The 16,670-nt window shown below is 39.2% G+C and overlaps 1 pseudogene; it reads left to right on the top strand.

The window, feature by feature from the left end:
- The first annotated feature begins 407 nt into the window (after positions 1 to 407).
- Positions 408 to 496, top strand: LOC111547361 (annotated as a pseudogene).
- Positions 497 to 16,670: the final 16,174 nt, after the last annotated feature.

Below are 16,670 nucleotides of genomic sequence, written 5' to 3'. Positions count from 1 at the left end.
TGAATTAATAATCATAAGATTAAAAATTTTAACAAATATGAGGAAAACATAAGAATATGAATATACTTTTTTTTTTTTTTTAAGTCTCGCTCTGTCACCCAGGTACAATCTCTGCTCACTGCAACCTCTGCCTCCCTGGGTTCAAGCAATCCTCCCACCTCAACCTCCCGAGTAGCTGGGATTACAGGTGTGCACCACCACTCCCAGCTATTTTTTGTATTTTCAGTATCGATGGGGTTTTGCCATGTTGGCCAGGTTGGTCTCTAAATCCTGGCCTCAAGTGATCTTCCCTCCTTGACCTCCCAAAGTGCTGGGACTACAGGCGTGTGCCACCTCGCCCAACCCGAATACGTATGTACTCTTAAGGAAATATCATTCCTAAACAAGATAGAAAACTTAGAGGCCTGATCCTTTTGTAGCTCTTGAGCAACGATGCCTGGGTGTTCACATGCACGTGTGAAATGCACTACAGTCTCGGCACATTACCCATCTGACCTGAACTTGGGGAGGAAAAAAAGCAAAAAACTCAGAAGTCACAAGGAACACAAGGAAAAAACTGTCAGATATAACTACATGATGCTTTAAAATTTTCTGCCCAGGAAAGGATCACGTAAACCATGTTTAATGAAAGACAAAACAGACTGAAAGGAGATAGGTGTAACATATAACAGAAAGGGATTAACTGCTATAATATGTAAAAACTAAAGAGTTCCTTCAATTAAATAATGAAAAGACAATCCAATATAATAAGGTAAAAGAATAAAAATGAACATAAAAAGAAAAAAGTGATCAGTGACTATAAAGATCAATAATCTTTTTAGTGATTTCCCACCAGATTAAAGAAAACTGAACAATTGATAATATGTAGTTTTGGTAAGGGTATAAGGAAAAGGGCATTTTCATCACTGTGAATCTGAATATAAACAACCATAGTATTTCTGTGGGTCAGTTTGGCAACATTCATCAATATGTTAAAGATTATGCCCTTTGATGGAACAATATTACTTCTAACAATCCATCCTACAAAAATACTTACACATATGGACAAATATATATATGAATATTAATGATACAAGAGAGAAAAAATTTAAACAACCTAAACATTCATCAATGAAAGTAATGACTAAGTTTTAATATTTCCATATGAACAATGAAACACTATATGGCTATTTAAACCAATTAGGTTGTTTTATATATACTCCTAGGGAAATTCTTCAACATACAAAGTTCAAAAAAGAAGTCAGAAAGCAATCTAGATAGATTGCACATAATAATGTCATTCATCCCATTTGTAAAACTCATGTATATATTTGTGCATGAGCAGGCATGGGAATAGATAAAAGCCTGAAAAGATATACTACAACTTGCTAACAGGAAGTAGAATTCTTAAAAAGGATCAATGAAAAGGAATTTACTTCAGTTATTTTATGTACTCCTTTCCCATTTGAAAACGTTACAAGAATGCATTTTTTCTCATTAAAAATTTTAATGGAAAAAATAGGAGTTAACAAACTGTGCTATTAATGCTGTTCCTGCCTTATGCAGAACTACTTGGTAATATAAAAAACAAGCCGAATTACAAAGCCTAGAACTTTCTTTTGTTACATGTTCGTTTTGCCTCCTTAATTTTTGTATTTATGTAAATAACTATAGCTTTTATTAAAGTTCAACTACAAAAGTAATAAAAGTTTTATCTAAGTTTTTTTCTGTATCCCTTTTAAATATACACAAAGCCAACTTTTAAAGCTGGCTTTTTAATATAAGTATGATCTAAAAGTCCATAATGTTTTCCAGAGGACTGAATGCCTCCAGAGGACCTACCGCTGTGGAAAAGACGCTGTGTCAAAATGATGCGGTGCAGCCATGCACCGGGCTGGACATCGACCTTGAAACACATGATGCTGGTGACCGCATAAGGAGAATTCCATTCAAATTTGACGGCTGATCGATGAAGTTCTAAGAATCTTGAGGGTTCTTTTAAACGCAGTTCCCAGGCATCTGAAATCACTTTCAGAAACTTATCTACAGCATAATCTAGCGAAAAATTTCCAGGCCTTGGTATCTATTTCACCATTCAAATGATACTAATTCTCACCTGCCATTTATTATAAAGATTAAGTAAAACAATGAACCCAAAAATGCTTTGGAAGTTATGAAGTTGCTGTAAGACATTGTTTTTACCAATATATGAACAGTTGATCTTCCACAAATCAATTTGATATTCCTACCCCCACCCTTACCCTTTTATGGTCTGGAGTCAGATTTGTTATCATTTAATGAGAACTTCCTATATTCAGGTCCTTAGGAAAAGCCTCAAAACAGTTCTGGAAGGCAATGCTCCTATTACCCCCATTTCTCAGATGAGGAAGAAGATTAGGTACCCAGCCCCAAGTCACAAAGCCAGGAAATAGTAGAGCCTAAATTCAATGCTGTTTATTTGATTCCAAAATTATTAACTGCTGCTCCTAACAGAGCACTGTCTCCCAGTATATTCATGTTTCATATCTTGTAATACCGATGAGGATAATAATTATTATGAGAATTATAATTGCTATAAATTATCTCTTTCCAACAAATTTTTTTCAAAATTGGGAGAAAAGCAAGCCTGGAAAAATAAAATTTGCATAGGTATTAACAAAATATTGCCCAAAGAAATTCAGGGTGTAAATACATTATTAATACGCTGCTGCTAACAAGATTGGTAACTAGCACTGAGGAAAAAAGACAGAGAGCAAGAGAACCCGAAGAAAGCTCATTTATCTATCTAGACTTTCTGTGAGAAGGATGAGGTTTTTTTTGTTTTGTTGTTGTTGTTGTTGTTGTTGTTGTTTTGAAACAGAGTCTGATTCTGTTACCCAGGCTGGAGTGCTGTGGTGCAATCTCGGCTCACTGCAACCTCTGCAAGCGATTTTCGTGCCACAGCCCCCCAAGTAGCTGGGATTACAGGCATGGGCCACCATGCCTGGATAATTTTTGTATTTTTAGTAGAGACAGAGTTTTGCCATGTTGGTCAGGCTGGTCTCGAACTCATGACCTCAAGTGACCCTCCTGCCTTGGCCTTCCAAAGTGCTGGGATTACAGGCATGAGCCACCACACCAGGTCGGATGAGTTTTTTTTTTTTTTAATCTGATGTAAAGTTTTTCAAAGTGCTGCTTGCCCCCAGATAAATAGCAAGGCTGGCTCTCCTAGCTAAGTACAGATGAAGTGTCAAATTACATTAAAAAGCTCTGGCTTGTAAAATATTTGAGGAAAAGCAAAGACTAAGAAAAGATAGCTTAAGAAATGCAAAATGTGGGCACACAGCATTTGCTTAATCATGTAAAAGTCTAAACATTAATTAAAATTGACATGAATTAAGAACTATAATCCCACCTCCCTCAACAGAGGCTGGCTTACTGGAAGAAAAGGACAACTTGGAATCACCATTTCTCCTACTGGTCGTCTAGAGCCTTCAGTAATCCCTGGTCAGTGTCTCAGAATTCCTTTGGGAATCCTTCCCAAGGGAGGAGTCAAAAAATGGGTTCATTGCAAATGCTTACTTTACAAGTGAGTACTTTATTACAGTTCTGCTGTTGCATGTTTTTCTTATTTTCCTTTCACTTTCAAATCTAGTCAGAGGGTTTCACCAAATCCATCTTATTCCAGGATGATAAGATAGAAAGGAAAATCAGCTTTTATTGAGGACCTGCTAAATGCTGGGGCCTGGGGCTACTAAATACCAAAACTTTCATTACACGTTCTGCCTATTTTCATCCAAATCGCACCAGAAAACTTCTTACAAAGAATGCTTAAAACGATGGCTCATACCTGTAATCCCAGCACGTTGGGAGGCCAAGGCTGGCAGATCACTTGAGGCCAAGAGTTTAAGACAAGCCTGGACAACATGGCGAAAACCCGTCTCAACTAAAAAAAAAAAAAAAAAAGAAATACAAAATTAGCCAGGTATGGTAGTGTACGCTTGTAATCCCAGTCACTGGGGAGGCTGAGGCAGGAGAATCACTTGAACCTGGGAAGCAGAGGTTACAGTGAGATCTCCCCACTGCACTCCAGCCTGGGCGACAGAGCAAGACTCTGTCTCAAAAATAAACAAATTTTTTTTTAAGAACACCTAAAACAACAACAATATCACCATACCTTACCTTTAGATATCTCTATTAAATCTTAGAATTCTTTGTTTAAGATAGAAACTTTTATCCACATTTTACAAAGGAAGAAACTTGGGCTTAGAGAAACGAAGTCAACTGCATTAGTTCACAACATAGCCACCAAATGTTTAAACATGAAATTGAACCCATGTCCTCAAAAAGTGTAGCCCTGCTACACTGCAGCTCCTTCACCCCAGGGTAGCAAATTCCCCCAAAGACAAGTACTGTATTATTTTAGCAACAGCCAAAAGCACAGTGAATAAAATAGTATTTTCAAAGCTGGTTGAACAATGAAATGCTTGGTGCACCTGGGAGGTGTTAGTATTATTAAAGAGTGACCAAACTGGGTAACACAGTTTCCAGTAATAAAAGTGATCCTAAAATATAATCATAAAGTATTAAAACAGTTTCTTATGTGGCTTCTGGGGCCAGTCTCAAAGAGGAATGCCCCCTCTACAAATTGATTTGATGATTGGCATGGATCTGATGGGTGTTCTGATAAAGTGATAATTAAAAAGGATAGTTGCTTGTTCCCATGAATTCTGATACAATGACAATGGAAATCAACATTCTCAACTTTATATTCTTGCCATGTTCATGCAAATATATATATATACACACACTATGATAAGGAATTATATATATGTATTTATGTATAAAATGACATAAGGTGCATTTTATTATTTCTTAATTTTATTTACTTTTTTTATTTTTTATTTTGTATTATTATACTTTAAGTTCTAGGGTACATGTGCACAACGTGCAGGTTTGTTACATATGTATACACATGCCATGCTGGTGTGCTGCACCCATTAACTCGTCATTTACATTAGGTATCTCCTAATGCTATCCCTCTTCCCTCCCCCCTCCCCACAATAGGCCCTGGTGTGTGATGTTCCCCTTCCTGTGTCCAGTTGCTCTCATTGTTCAATTCCCACCTATGAGTGAGAGCATGCGGTGTTTGGTTTTCTGTTCTTGGGATAGTTTGCTGAGAATGATGGTTTCCAGCTGCATCCATGTCCTTACAAAGGACACGAACTCATCCCTTTTTATGGCTGCATAGTATTCCATGGTGTATATGTGCCACATTTTCTTAATCCAGTCTGTTACTGATGGACATTTGGGTTGATTCCAAGTCTTTGCTATTGTGAATAGTGCTGCAATAAACATACGTGTGCATGTGTCTTTATAGCAGCATGATTTATAATCCTTTGGGTATATACCCAGTAATGGGATGGCTGGGTCAAGAAGTCAAATTGTCCCTGTTTGCAGATGACACGATTGTATCTTTAGAAAACCCCATTGTCTCAGCCCAAAATCTCCTTAAGCTGATGAACAACTTCAGCAAAGTCTCAGGATACAAAATCCATGTGCAAAAATCACAAGCATTCTTATACACCAGTAACAGACAAACAGAGAGCCAAATCATGAATGAACTCCCATTCACAATAGCTTCAAAGAGAACAAAATACCTAGGAATCCAACTTACAAGGGATGTAAAGGACCTCTTCAAGGAGAACTACAAACCACTGCTCAGTGAAATAAAAGAGGACACAAACAGATGGAAGAACATACCATGCTCATGGATAGGAAGAATCAATATTATGAAAATGGCCATACTGCCCAAGATAATTTATAGATTCAATGCCATCCCCATTAAGCTGCATTTTAATATGTTTCATGAAATAGTCCTGAGGGGCACATTAAGAATTTTAAAAGTTTGTAATAAAACATTAAATAAAAAGATATAGACCAAACAATTTAACTAGGTATTTGCCTATTTGATATCCAAGAACTTTTTTTACAGTTCTCCCCCACTAAATTGAATGAATCTTTTGATTGTATTAGTAAAAAGAAGTTAAAATGAAAATCAAATTATTTTTGAAAAGTAGTGATGATGTCTAGAATATAATAATTCTTTATCCTGCTTGTTATTGGATATTTTCAAAACACCACAATTACAATAACACGGATTGTTTAAATGAAAAGTTGTAAAAAAAAATTTTTTTTTTTTGCCATTTGGTGAAAAGAATATAAAAGTAGATGCAGGGAAAATTACTACCCATTTTATTCAATTAATGGTCACTCTATAGTTAAGCATTCATGACATTTAAAGCCACAGTACAGGCTGGGCACAGTGGCTCAGGCCCGTAATCCTAGCACTTTGGGAGGCCTGGGAGGGAGGATCACCTGAGGTCAGGACTTTGAGACTAGCCTGGCCAAAACGGTGAAGCCCTGTCTCTACTAAAAATACAAAAATTAGCCAGGCATGGTGGTGCATGCCTGTAATCTCAGCTACTCAGGAGGCTGAGGCAGGAGAATCGCCTGAGCCTGGGAGGCAGAGGTTGCAGTGAGCCAAGATTGCACTGCTACACTCCAGCCTGGGTGACTGAGACAAGACTACATATCAGAAAAAAAAAAAAAAAAAAAAAAAAAAAAAAAATTACAGTAGGAAAAAGCAGGAGATAAAGAAATTAAGTGTTAGTGTTAGAAAATAAAATGTTAAGGACATGAAAAAAATATTCTGATCAAGAAGGAAAGCTGGTCTTGTCACCATAATCAGGAGGCAATGTCTATTATTTATCAATTGTCATTTTCCCTTCTCTGCTTCTTAGGAGGACATTTTGCCCCTACTGATGCAACTGTTGCTGTGGTTGAGTCAGACAAACATAAAAGACTGTGACAGGACCCCGAGAAGTTCAAAGACAAGTCTCTCTTCTCAGTAAAAAGGGAGATCAGTTCACAACCTCCTTGAAATCTGCTTATTTTTTGGAGAATAAAGGAGAGAGGGACAGATGTTGGTGGAAAACTGGCTTCCTAAATTTTTTTAAATTATAAAATATCTTGGAATTCTTCAATCTTTTCTCTATAAAGTATATTTATTAGGTCTATATTAAAAAACGTGTAACTACTAGTTCTTTATTGGGAGGCAAATTAAAACAATTATAAGGAAAAATTTAATAAATCATCATTCAGTGAGCCAAACTGGTCCTCTGTCTAGAGATTATGGTGACAGATTATAAACAGCCTTGGAAGTCAGGCAGGGAGGGTTAGATCCCAGACAACTAGAAGCCAATTTTTGATCAGAGATGCGACAAGAGAGATATTTGTGGCATTGAATGCCCTGGAGAGGGGAACAAGGACCAAAGAGGTAATTCAGGCAGAAAACATCAAGAACTTTGACTTGAGTTTTAGTCCTTGGAAGGGAGAAAATACCAGAGATGTTTGAAAGGAAAATAAATCAACACAACTCGACAAGGATAACCCATGGAGTGCTCTGAGCTGATAACAAATTATACAGTGAGAATTCCAGTCTTCTCCTTGATACTCAATTTTTTTATATTTAGTAAAGTCTAATCAATAGGAATTTTAGAGGAAAAAGCAATATAGGGTAACATGTGCTTGAGATATGAAAGATGATGGAGGTGAAAAGAGGCTTATAAACTAACCAAATGGGCAAAATCTTCAGGGTTTGTTTTGTTTTATTTTTTGTTTTAAATTCTAATTGGTAGTGGAGTGTTTAACCATACTGAAACCTAAGGAGGTCTTATACTTGGTCCTATTCTTAGCCTGAAAGGTGGAGAGAAATGAGTCCAAAATGTCTCCAAGAAAGCTGAAGAAATCATCAGGGAAGAAAGGAAGAGAAGGAAGGGAAAGAAAGGAAGGAAAGGAAATCATCAATTTTCCTGGAGACTTTGGACTCATTATAAAATATCTCGATTGGAAAGTGGAAGACATGGTACACCAGATCACTCAGAAGATGAGCTGGTTTAGATGGGAAAACAATAACCTAACTTTGAGAAAGTGGAGAGAAATATACAAGCAGCAATTACCAGATCAGTAAGGAGACAATGGAAAATACAGAGCTGGAATTTCAGTTAGCTATTAGGATAGGAAATTCTGATTGTTGTGTCATTGGCATAAAAGCAGTATTTAAAGCAATGAGAATAAGATCCAAAGTCAATTGAAAACTTGCCCTACGTATCTTTTCCTCAATATTGGAGAAGAATTGGGTATAGTGGTGCATGCCTGGGTAGCTTCAGCCTGGGAGTTTGAGACTGCAGTGAGCTATGATTAGGCCTGTGAATAGCCACTGCACTCCAGCTGGGCAACATAGCGAAAACCCATCTAAAAAAATACACACATACACACACTGGAGAGGAAGAGGAGTGGAAGACATGTAGAAGAGGCAGAGACAGCAGGATAGGGCAGTGATAAAGTCCCTGTCTGTCTCAGACCACAAGATACTGGCTGGTCTGGGTAGCTATAGTTGAGATTGGGGACATTTTTTTTTTTTTTTTTTTTTTTAGATGAGGTCTCTCTCTGTCACCCAGGCTGGAGTGCAGTGGCGTGATCTCCGCTCACTGCAACCTCCGCCTCCCAGGTTCAAGAGATTCTCCTGCCTCAGCCTCCTGAATAGCTGGGATTATAGGTGCATGCCACCACGCCTGGCTAATTTTTGTATTTTTAGTAGAGACAGGGTTTTACCATATTGGTCAGGCTAGTCTCGAACTCCTTACCTCATGATCCTCCCTCCTCGGCCTCCCAAAGTGCTGGGATTACAGGCGTGAGCCACCGCACCCAGCCTGTAGTTGGGATTTTAAGCAAATTATTTAACAGCCTTATAACTGGGAATTCACCTAATTGATCTAATTGATCTCTGAATTTACTGTGGCTATTAAATAAAATAATATATACAATAGTGATTGAAATTTTAAAACTGTCAAGTGTTTACACCTACAATCAAAATGTAAATCAAATTCCAACTGTAGCCTTAATGGAAGAATGTCACATTTTCATCACCCGCTCGCTACATTCTCAACCATGAGTCCCATCCATCCCAGGAATCCTTACAGTTTTCTCACAGTGGCGCTGTGAAGGGCTATACCTTCTTACCTCTGATCTCCTGTCTCAGCTGCATCTCACATCTGGATTCTCTTCCCAACTGTAACATTCTCTCCCTTTCTCTACACCCTATTTTACCTACATTCCAAAAAGCTTCACTCTGCTCCAAGCAACACGCACACTTTTGCCCCAGGAAAGGTAGAGGTAAGTTTTGGGCACAATTCAACCATTTATGTTTTTATTCAGTTGTCCAAAAATATGTTTTGTGATGACAATATTCTGGATAAAATTACTAAGGATGTTTCCAGATTCAAGAATCTGACTTGTCGGATTCTGTTTGTGCATGTGTGTGTTTCTTTGAATGCTAATTCCCACTTTAGAGATGTAGCCCTAAATACTTCTCTTACAACACATAAAGTTTAATATTTAATATATTTCAGACATTTTTTAGTGTATCTTGGTCATTTTTGTAACCTTCACAAAAACTGGAAACATCCCATAAAATTCTTAACTTTATCTGAGGCAGCATAATGTAGTCAGGGAAACAGTGCCACAGGTTTGGAATCATCAAGAGCTGGACTGAGAACCCAGTCCAGACCACTTATGAACAGCATAAACTTGAGCATGTTATGTTATGCCTCAGGGATCTGATTTACAAAGAAAATGGGAGTAATGGTTTCTATTTTATAAGATTACTGTAGGGATTCTTATATGTAATGGAGGCAAATCACTGTACACCAGTGCCTGACATAAAGTAGGTACCTAATAAATATCTGCTGAGCAAACGAAGTCCTTCCCAGTCATCTCATCACAAAACCTAATAGAGTGTTGAAGGCCCTGAAAAGTCCATCAAACTGGAGCGGCCCTTACTAAAGTTCTAGTTTAGCAGTAGCTTAATAAAAATTTTCTATTTATTGATTGCCACTAGTTATTTCTAAGAGTTTAATACATCTTTTTTTTAAACTACATTGTCATTTGGAATAAAGGAAGTGTTTGATTTTATACTTTAATTTCTAGAACCATAGATTAGTTCAAATAACTCATTTCAGCCACTGTTTAAATTTCCTTTTTTAATATCACAAAGTATTTATGACTAAAAAAGCAATGAAAAATTACCCTTTGTATGGTCCCTATACTTATCATGCTGAAGATTCAACTTTTTTCTATGTGAAAGTTTTACTTCCACTTCTGGTCTGCCAGGTAAGAACAATGAGAAAAGTGACAAGGTAACTCTATAAGACCAGGAACCTGATCGCCTGATCCTTTTAATGAAAACTTTGATTGCTTTTCTTTATTTACTTGCCTCTTATCTCCAAGAACAAAGTTGGAAAGGGAATTATCCCTGTGCCCTCCCCAATCCCCCACCTTCATTCCGTTCTTCCAAAAGCTTATATGGAAAGTTTTCAGCCTGTCCCTGGAGGATAAGTATTGCAAATTTTGAGAAATGCTACTATGGATAAGCTTTGATTCAAAATTTCTGGAGAAAACTTTTTCTTTAAAAATTTTCATACTTTTTGTTTACTTGTCTCTAATATTATGTCCCACTCTTTGATTACTCTTTCAAATACTGAAAAATCTTGGCCAGGCATAATGGCTCACACCTGTAATCCCAGCACTTTGAGAAGCTGAGGTGAAAGAATTACTTGAGCCCAGGAGTTGGAGACCAGTCTGGGTAACACAGGGAGATCCTGTTTCTACAACAAATAGTTCCAGCTACTGGGGAGGCTGGGGAGGAGGTTAGAAGATCATTTGAGCCCAGGAGTTAGATCTGCCTAGGCAACAGAGCAAGACCCTGTCTCAAATATATATATATATATATATATGTGTGTGTGTGTGTGTGTGTGTGTGTGTGTGTGTATGCGTGTGTGTGTATACACATACATATATATATGTCAGTCGGTGTGCCTGAATAGCAGTGACCAAAAAATACACTCTTGTTTATAGTGGTTTTGTGGTGATCACCTATTCTGACCATGTGGAGATCTAATACACCAGAAACTTCACTCCTGTTGTAGGTGTGTTAGTTCTTGATTCTTCAGACAGATAAACAGTGACTCTGATGTTTCCTAATTATGAAAGAATCTTTTTATTTGAGTACTATTAGATAGTTAATAAAGAACACTAAAGCAAAATCTAAAAGTAAAGAAGGTTGCAGTTTTAGTATCAATTTTAAAAACTAATAAAACTCCTACTACAGGCTGGGGGCAGTGGCTCATGCCTGTAATCCCAGTATTTTGAGAGGCTAAGGTGGGAGACCTTAGGACTCCCCAGGAGTTTGGGACCAGTCTGGGCAACATAGTGAGACCCTGTCTCTATTTTGTAATTTAAAAAAAAAAACAAACTCCAACCACATATAAGATTCTGTGCCTATTACAACCATTTGAGCTCTTATTAGACTCCCAGATGACAGATAGCCTTCCATGAACAATGGCTGACACACTATTGAACTGTATTTTCCAAACCTTGCTGAACGTCAATTTCCAAATCTGTAAAATGGGAAAATGATAGTTCAGGTTCTGTTGGAAGGGTGAAACACAAGCCTAGCAGACTCACACAGTGTGGTGCCTGATACAGAGTAGGTTCTCTTCCCTCCCTCCTTCTCTTTATGCATATCTGTATGAAATAATATAGGATTAACTGATACTGTGCTTTGTAACAGCACTGCCATTTTAATCTATATTTTATTTTTGTGCGAAATTGACTGCATAAATATAATACAAATTGGGCATAGGTTGAGGGAGTGAATGGATGGTAATCTTAAAGAGGATTGTAGAAAGATACATTTGATATATTGACTAAGCATACTTGAGATTTATCAACCTCAAATGGGCCCTCCTTACTGCTCTAAAGCCTTACTATGCCTCAAAATCTCAATCCTATGCCTCCCATTCATTATTTCACACCTTCTATAAGGTCATCAAACTTCAACTCTCCCTTTTCTTCTTTCCTCTTAGCTGAATAGAAACCATCAGAGGGAAACTTTCTCATCTTCCCACCATCCTCTTCTTCTCTCATTACAGAATTTTTAAAAAAGCAGAATATCTTTTAAAACCCAATTTCTCAGCATGTACCCTATATCCCCATCCCTTCCTGCCTTCTCAGAAATGCTTTTCCATTCTTTTTTCCTTTTCCTCTTATATCTTCATTTTCCTTTTTACTGTATTAGTTTCCAGATCAGTCAAACGTGCTCTGATGCCTTCCATCCAAGACAGCACCACACAAGCCAAAAACATTAACTGGGTTGAGCGTTCCTTATCTGAAATGCTTGGGACCAGAAGTGTTTCAGATTTCAGATTTTTTTGAATTTTGGAATGTTTTCATATACATAATGAGATATCTTGGGGATGAGAACCCAAGTCTAAATATGAAATTTATTTATTTCAAATATGCCTTATAAACAGAACCTGAATATAATTTCATATAATATTTTAGATAATATTGTGCATGAAACAAAATTTGTGTACACTGAAATTTATGTACATTGTGAAAAAAAATTTGTGTATATTGAACTACTTTATTACCCTTTGTGGTGTGCTTGCATGGAGGAATCTGGATGTGCAAAGAAAACATATATTGCAGCTGACAGGGGCTGGGGGGGATGTGTTTTCTCCTTGTAGACACTGAATAAACTGTGTGTTGTGCATGTGTGTTTTTACCATAACCCCTCACATGAGGCCAGGTGTGGAATTTTCCACTTGTGGTGTCATATTGACACTCAAAAATTTCAGATTTTGGATTTCAGATTTTCCCAACAGGGATGCTCAATCTGTCCCAGCCCTCTCCAGCTACTGCCTTGTCTCCCTAAACCTTTACTGAGTCCAGTTTCATAAAGAGGTGACTACGCCATAATCTTCTTCATCTTCCATTTTATCCTAAACACACGAAATCCAGCTTCCACTCTCAACATACTACAAAAACTACTCTGGAGCCTGTATCCAGTAGTTTCTGTCCTGCAACATGCAATGGAAACATCTCAGTATTTCATTTGAACACTCAACAGCATTTGACAAAACTTACCACTTCCCCTTAAAATACTGTCTTTATCGATTTTCCTGACCCCACACTCTCCTGGCTTTCTGTCTGCTCTTTGAGAGTTCCTTCTCAGTCTTCTTTGCCATCTTGGCTCCTTTTCTACGGATCCTCTGAGAGCAGAAATTACTCAGGGCATCATTCTGTAATCTCGTATCTTTTGCATTTTCCTGTGACTTGGCTTCTGAAAATATTTTCATGTGCAATGATCACAAATCAATATTTACATTCAAAACCGTAGTTTGAACTCCAGACTCACATTTGTGAACTTCACTCTTCTACTGAGATGTTTTATAGGAATCTGAAAATACCTTCTAACTCATCTCTCTACCTTCCTCCTAAATCCATGCTGAACTCTTCCTCCTCATGGGTTTTGCTATTTCCTCCATCTGAACACAGCTCTTCACCTCTTTACCTGGCTAATGCCTACTCTTCCTTTAGGTTTCCACTTAAATGTCACTTATTTCAAAAGACCTTATTTAACCCTCCTAATGAAATTATACTATCTTATAGTACAAAATAGAACTTTAAATGGTCAAATGTACTCCCTATTTTCGTTCAGAGTACATGTGATGGTTTAAAGTTATATTTCAGTTTGTGATCTTGTTGTTACATGCTAGTTTCTCCCCTCTCTTGTTAGGCTAGAAGCATTTGAGTGAGCCATCTGCATTATTAATTTCCTCACCTCTTCAAATCTGCTCAAGGTTTGTTTTCTCAATGAGGCCTTTCCCGGCCTATATGGAATTACAACTCAACTCTCCCCTGAACTCCCATCTCCCTTATTTTGCTTTAGTTTCCCTCACCACTCCGCCCCTCCCACAACACTTACAGACTTCTAACATTTCATGTAATTTGCTGGCTTACATTTTTTCAACTTGTGCTTTTCTCCCCACCCAAGAATGTATGCTTTATAAAGATTTCTTGACTGTTTTGTTCATTGACACATCCCAAATGCCTACTACGTGATAGGAGTTCAATAAATACTTGCCAAATGAATTGAGGGGCTATGTCTGTTTTCCTCCCCACCACACTGCAAGCTAATCAATTTCTGTGGAATTAAATTTCAAGTAGCATAAAATCTAAGATGAAGGATGGAGCAGAACACTGCCTGCACAGTGGGATCGCATAAGTTGTGAATGCATGAATGCTTCCAGGTGAAAAAGGTGTATTTAATTTGGAATCTACAAAGTGGTCGTCATCTTTTGTGTTGTTTTTCAAGCACACAGTTAATGTTGTTTTTGCTTTCTTTCTCCACATGTTAAGAAGTTTTAAGAAACAATAATACAAATGTAAGCTGCATGAGAGGAAAGACCACGCCCATATTTGTCCCTGGTGTAAGCTGATGTCTAAAGCCTTTTTCCTCGTACTTAGGAGGACCTTAATAAATACTTCAGGAATGAATGACTGACCTACTGAGTGAATCTGTGCCATCAAGGGAAGATGGCAGCACCGGCAGTGGTCGAAAAAGCCAGGACTCAGTCATCATGGGGCCTGACCTCTATTCGTGGCTCTGCCGTCTGAGAATCTGGCAACTCTCCCCTGCCTATTTCTTCATCGTTGAGAGGGGGAAGCCAGGTGCTCCAGTTCAACTTCAGTAGATGATCTTCTAAAATGGAAGCTCCCTGAGGTCAGAGACCGAGTTTATCTTGTTCAATGATATGAAAACAAGATCTAGATTATTGTGTTTGACACACTGGGCCCTCAAGATTTTGTGGAATGGTCTCTAAAATTCTTTCCAACGCTAACATTTTACAGAAAAATAACAGGTCTCTTAAATAAATTGCTCTTTTTTCTAAACAAACCTATACACAGATTATTATTACCTTGCAAATATGTTAGGGCAGGGTGAAAGGGGAGTACAAATGAAGAATAAACGACCGTTTCTTCCTACATTATTAATTTGGTTTGGTTACAGACACCGGTTTTACATTTTCACTATGAACTCTTGGGTTCTTTAGCCATATTTCTGTAAACATCTTTGGCGCTTTGTTTGAAACCTTTAACTCTGCGTGTGAGCACACCAAACTCCTGAGGAGCCACGCTTGTACTGTGCTGCTTCCCCACCAGTTCCAAGTTCTTGGCCTTCTTTCCCTGTCATTAAACAGTGTTTCAAGAAGAAGAACAACCGTTTTCCATTTCCCAGCCCGTTCTTCCTCACCCATCCTCCGCCGGGACCCCCTTCCCCATAAGCTCAAGAAATCCCCTGCTTGGACGACGCTAGTCGCTGGGGGAGGTTGGGGAAAGGGTGGCCCAGCCCTCAGCGGCCGCCGGCAGCGCCCCCAAGGAGCCTCCGCCTGCCACTTGCTGGGGACCGTCGGCTTTCCAGCTACCTTAGAATGCGCTTGCGTATCAAAAAAAAAACATCTTTCCTACCGTAAACTAGGCACTCAGACCGCTCGTGAGGAGGGAACTTACGTGTTTACACTTTTTTTTTTTTTTTTTTTTTTTGCCCCAGAGCTGCTGCGGGAATTGATTGGCTCCCTCGCGCCCCTGACGCTAGGGCTGTCCCCCCGCCCGCCCCGCCCTCGCCCCGCCCCCTCGCGCGGCCATCTGCTTCGCAGTCTGTCTCCCAGTCTCTCACTCGGCCCCTCTCCCCTCCACCACTCCCAGCCCCCGCCCCCTCCCTCCGTCAGCCCCCAGCGCCGGCTCCGCCTCTTCCCCCTCCCCCGGCCCCGTGTTCCGAATCTTCCTTGGCCGTTGCCAGGGAGACCAGCCGATACCAGGCAAATAGGCGTACGAGAAAGAAAAGGGGGGAAAGCTACACGGCAGCCTGGTAACAAAGGAGCAATAAAAGCAGCCCCCAAATGGAGGGCGAAGGACGCGTCTGGGAGAAAATCCGAAAGCGAGCTAGCAGTCACCCCAATTTAAAATAGGAGGGGGATGCAGAGGAAGGGGCATGATTCACGTTGGGGGTGGGGGGAAATCAAGAGCCTTAAATGGGCTTTTGGGAATCGCCTGGATGGTGGTGTCGGATCAGCCCAGTTGGCTTTTCAAGTTGGAACTGCTAATACAAGGGTTTCGCGTCCATTCTGGCGGCTGGGGTCGTGGGCCAGGCCAGCGGGCTCTCTTAAGGGTAATAACACGTTTGTTGGCAAGATGCATTTCTACGGAAACGTCTTTACATCAGCTCTGGGGAATATGACCATGGTCGAATAATGCATCTGAAGGAACTGAACAGTGAGAAGACGAAGCTTCACGTAACAATGTTCAGCTTGGTGATTTTCAAAGCAACGCTTGAACAAAGAGTTACTGGCTTGAACCAACCGTCTTTTTCACTCAGAGTGTGACCTATTTCCCTACAGTGAGCAGAAAATAAAACTGTTTGAGAATTCAGAGCCAGCACCAGGAGAAATGAACTATTCCCTCGACTGCTTCTCACCTTCATAAGCGAAAGATTATTTCTTGCAGGATCACCAAATGTAAACGAGAAAAGGTGGTCTGATTTTGCCACGAGTGAAAACTTTGGGAAGAAAATGCTTATTAAGCTGTTTCCTTGGTTCCCCTCACCCCCCATACTTTAAGTCAGTGCCTTGTCTCTCACACACAAATAGCGTCTGGTACTTCGGTGGCAAGGAGTGCAGTGACAGATGGAGGTATCCTGTGTACCATTATAGAAGCTTTTCCTCTAACCCAAGTTAGACTTGGAGAGC

This window comes from Piliocolobus tephrosceles, chromosome 5 (assembly GCF_002776525.5).
Source record: "Piliocolobus tephrosceles isolate RC106 chromosome 5, ASM277652v3, whole genome shotgun sequence".
In the NCBI taxonomy this organism is placed as follows: domain Eukaryota; kingdom Metazoa; phylum Chordata; class Mammalia; order Primates; family Cercopithecidae; genus Piliocolobus; species Piliocolobus tephrosceles.
The sequence above is the reverse complement of the archived record's forward strand: the minus strand, read 5'-3'. Positions and strand labels throughout refer to the sequence as shown.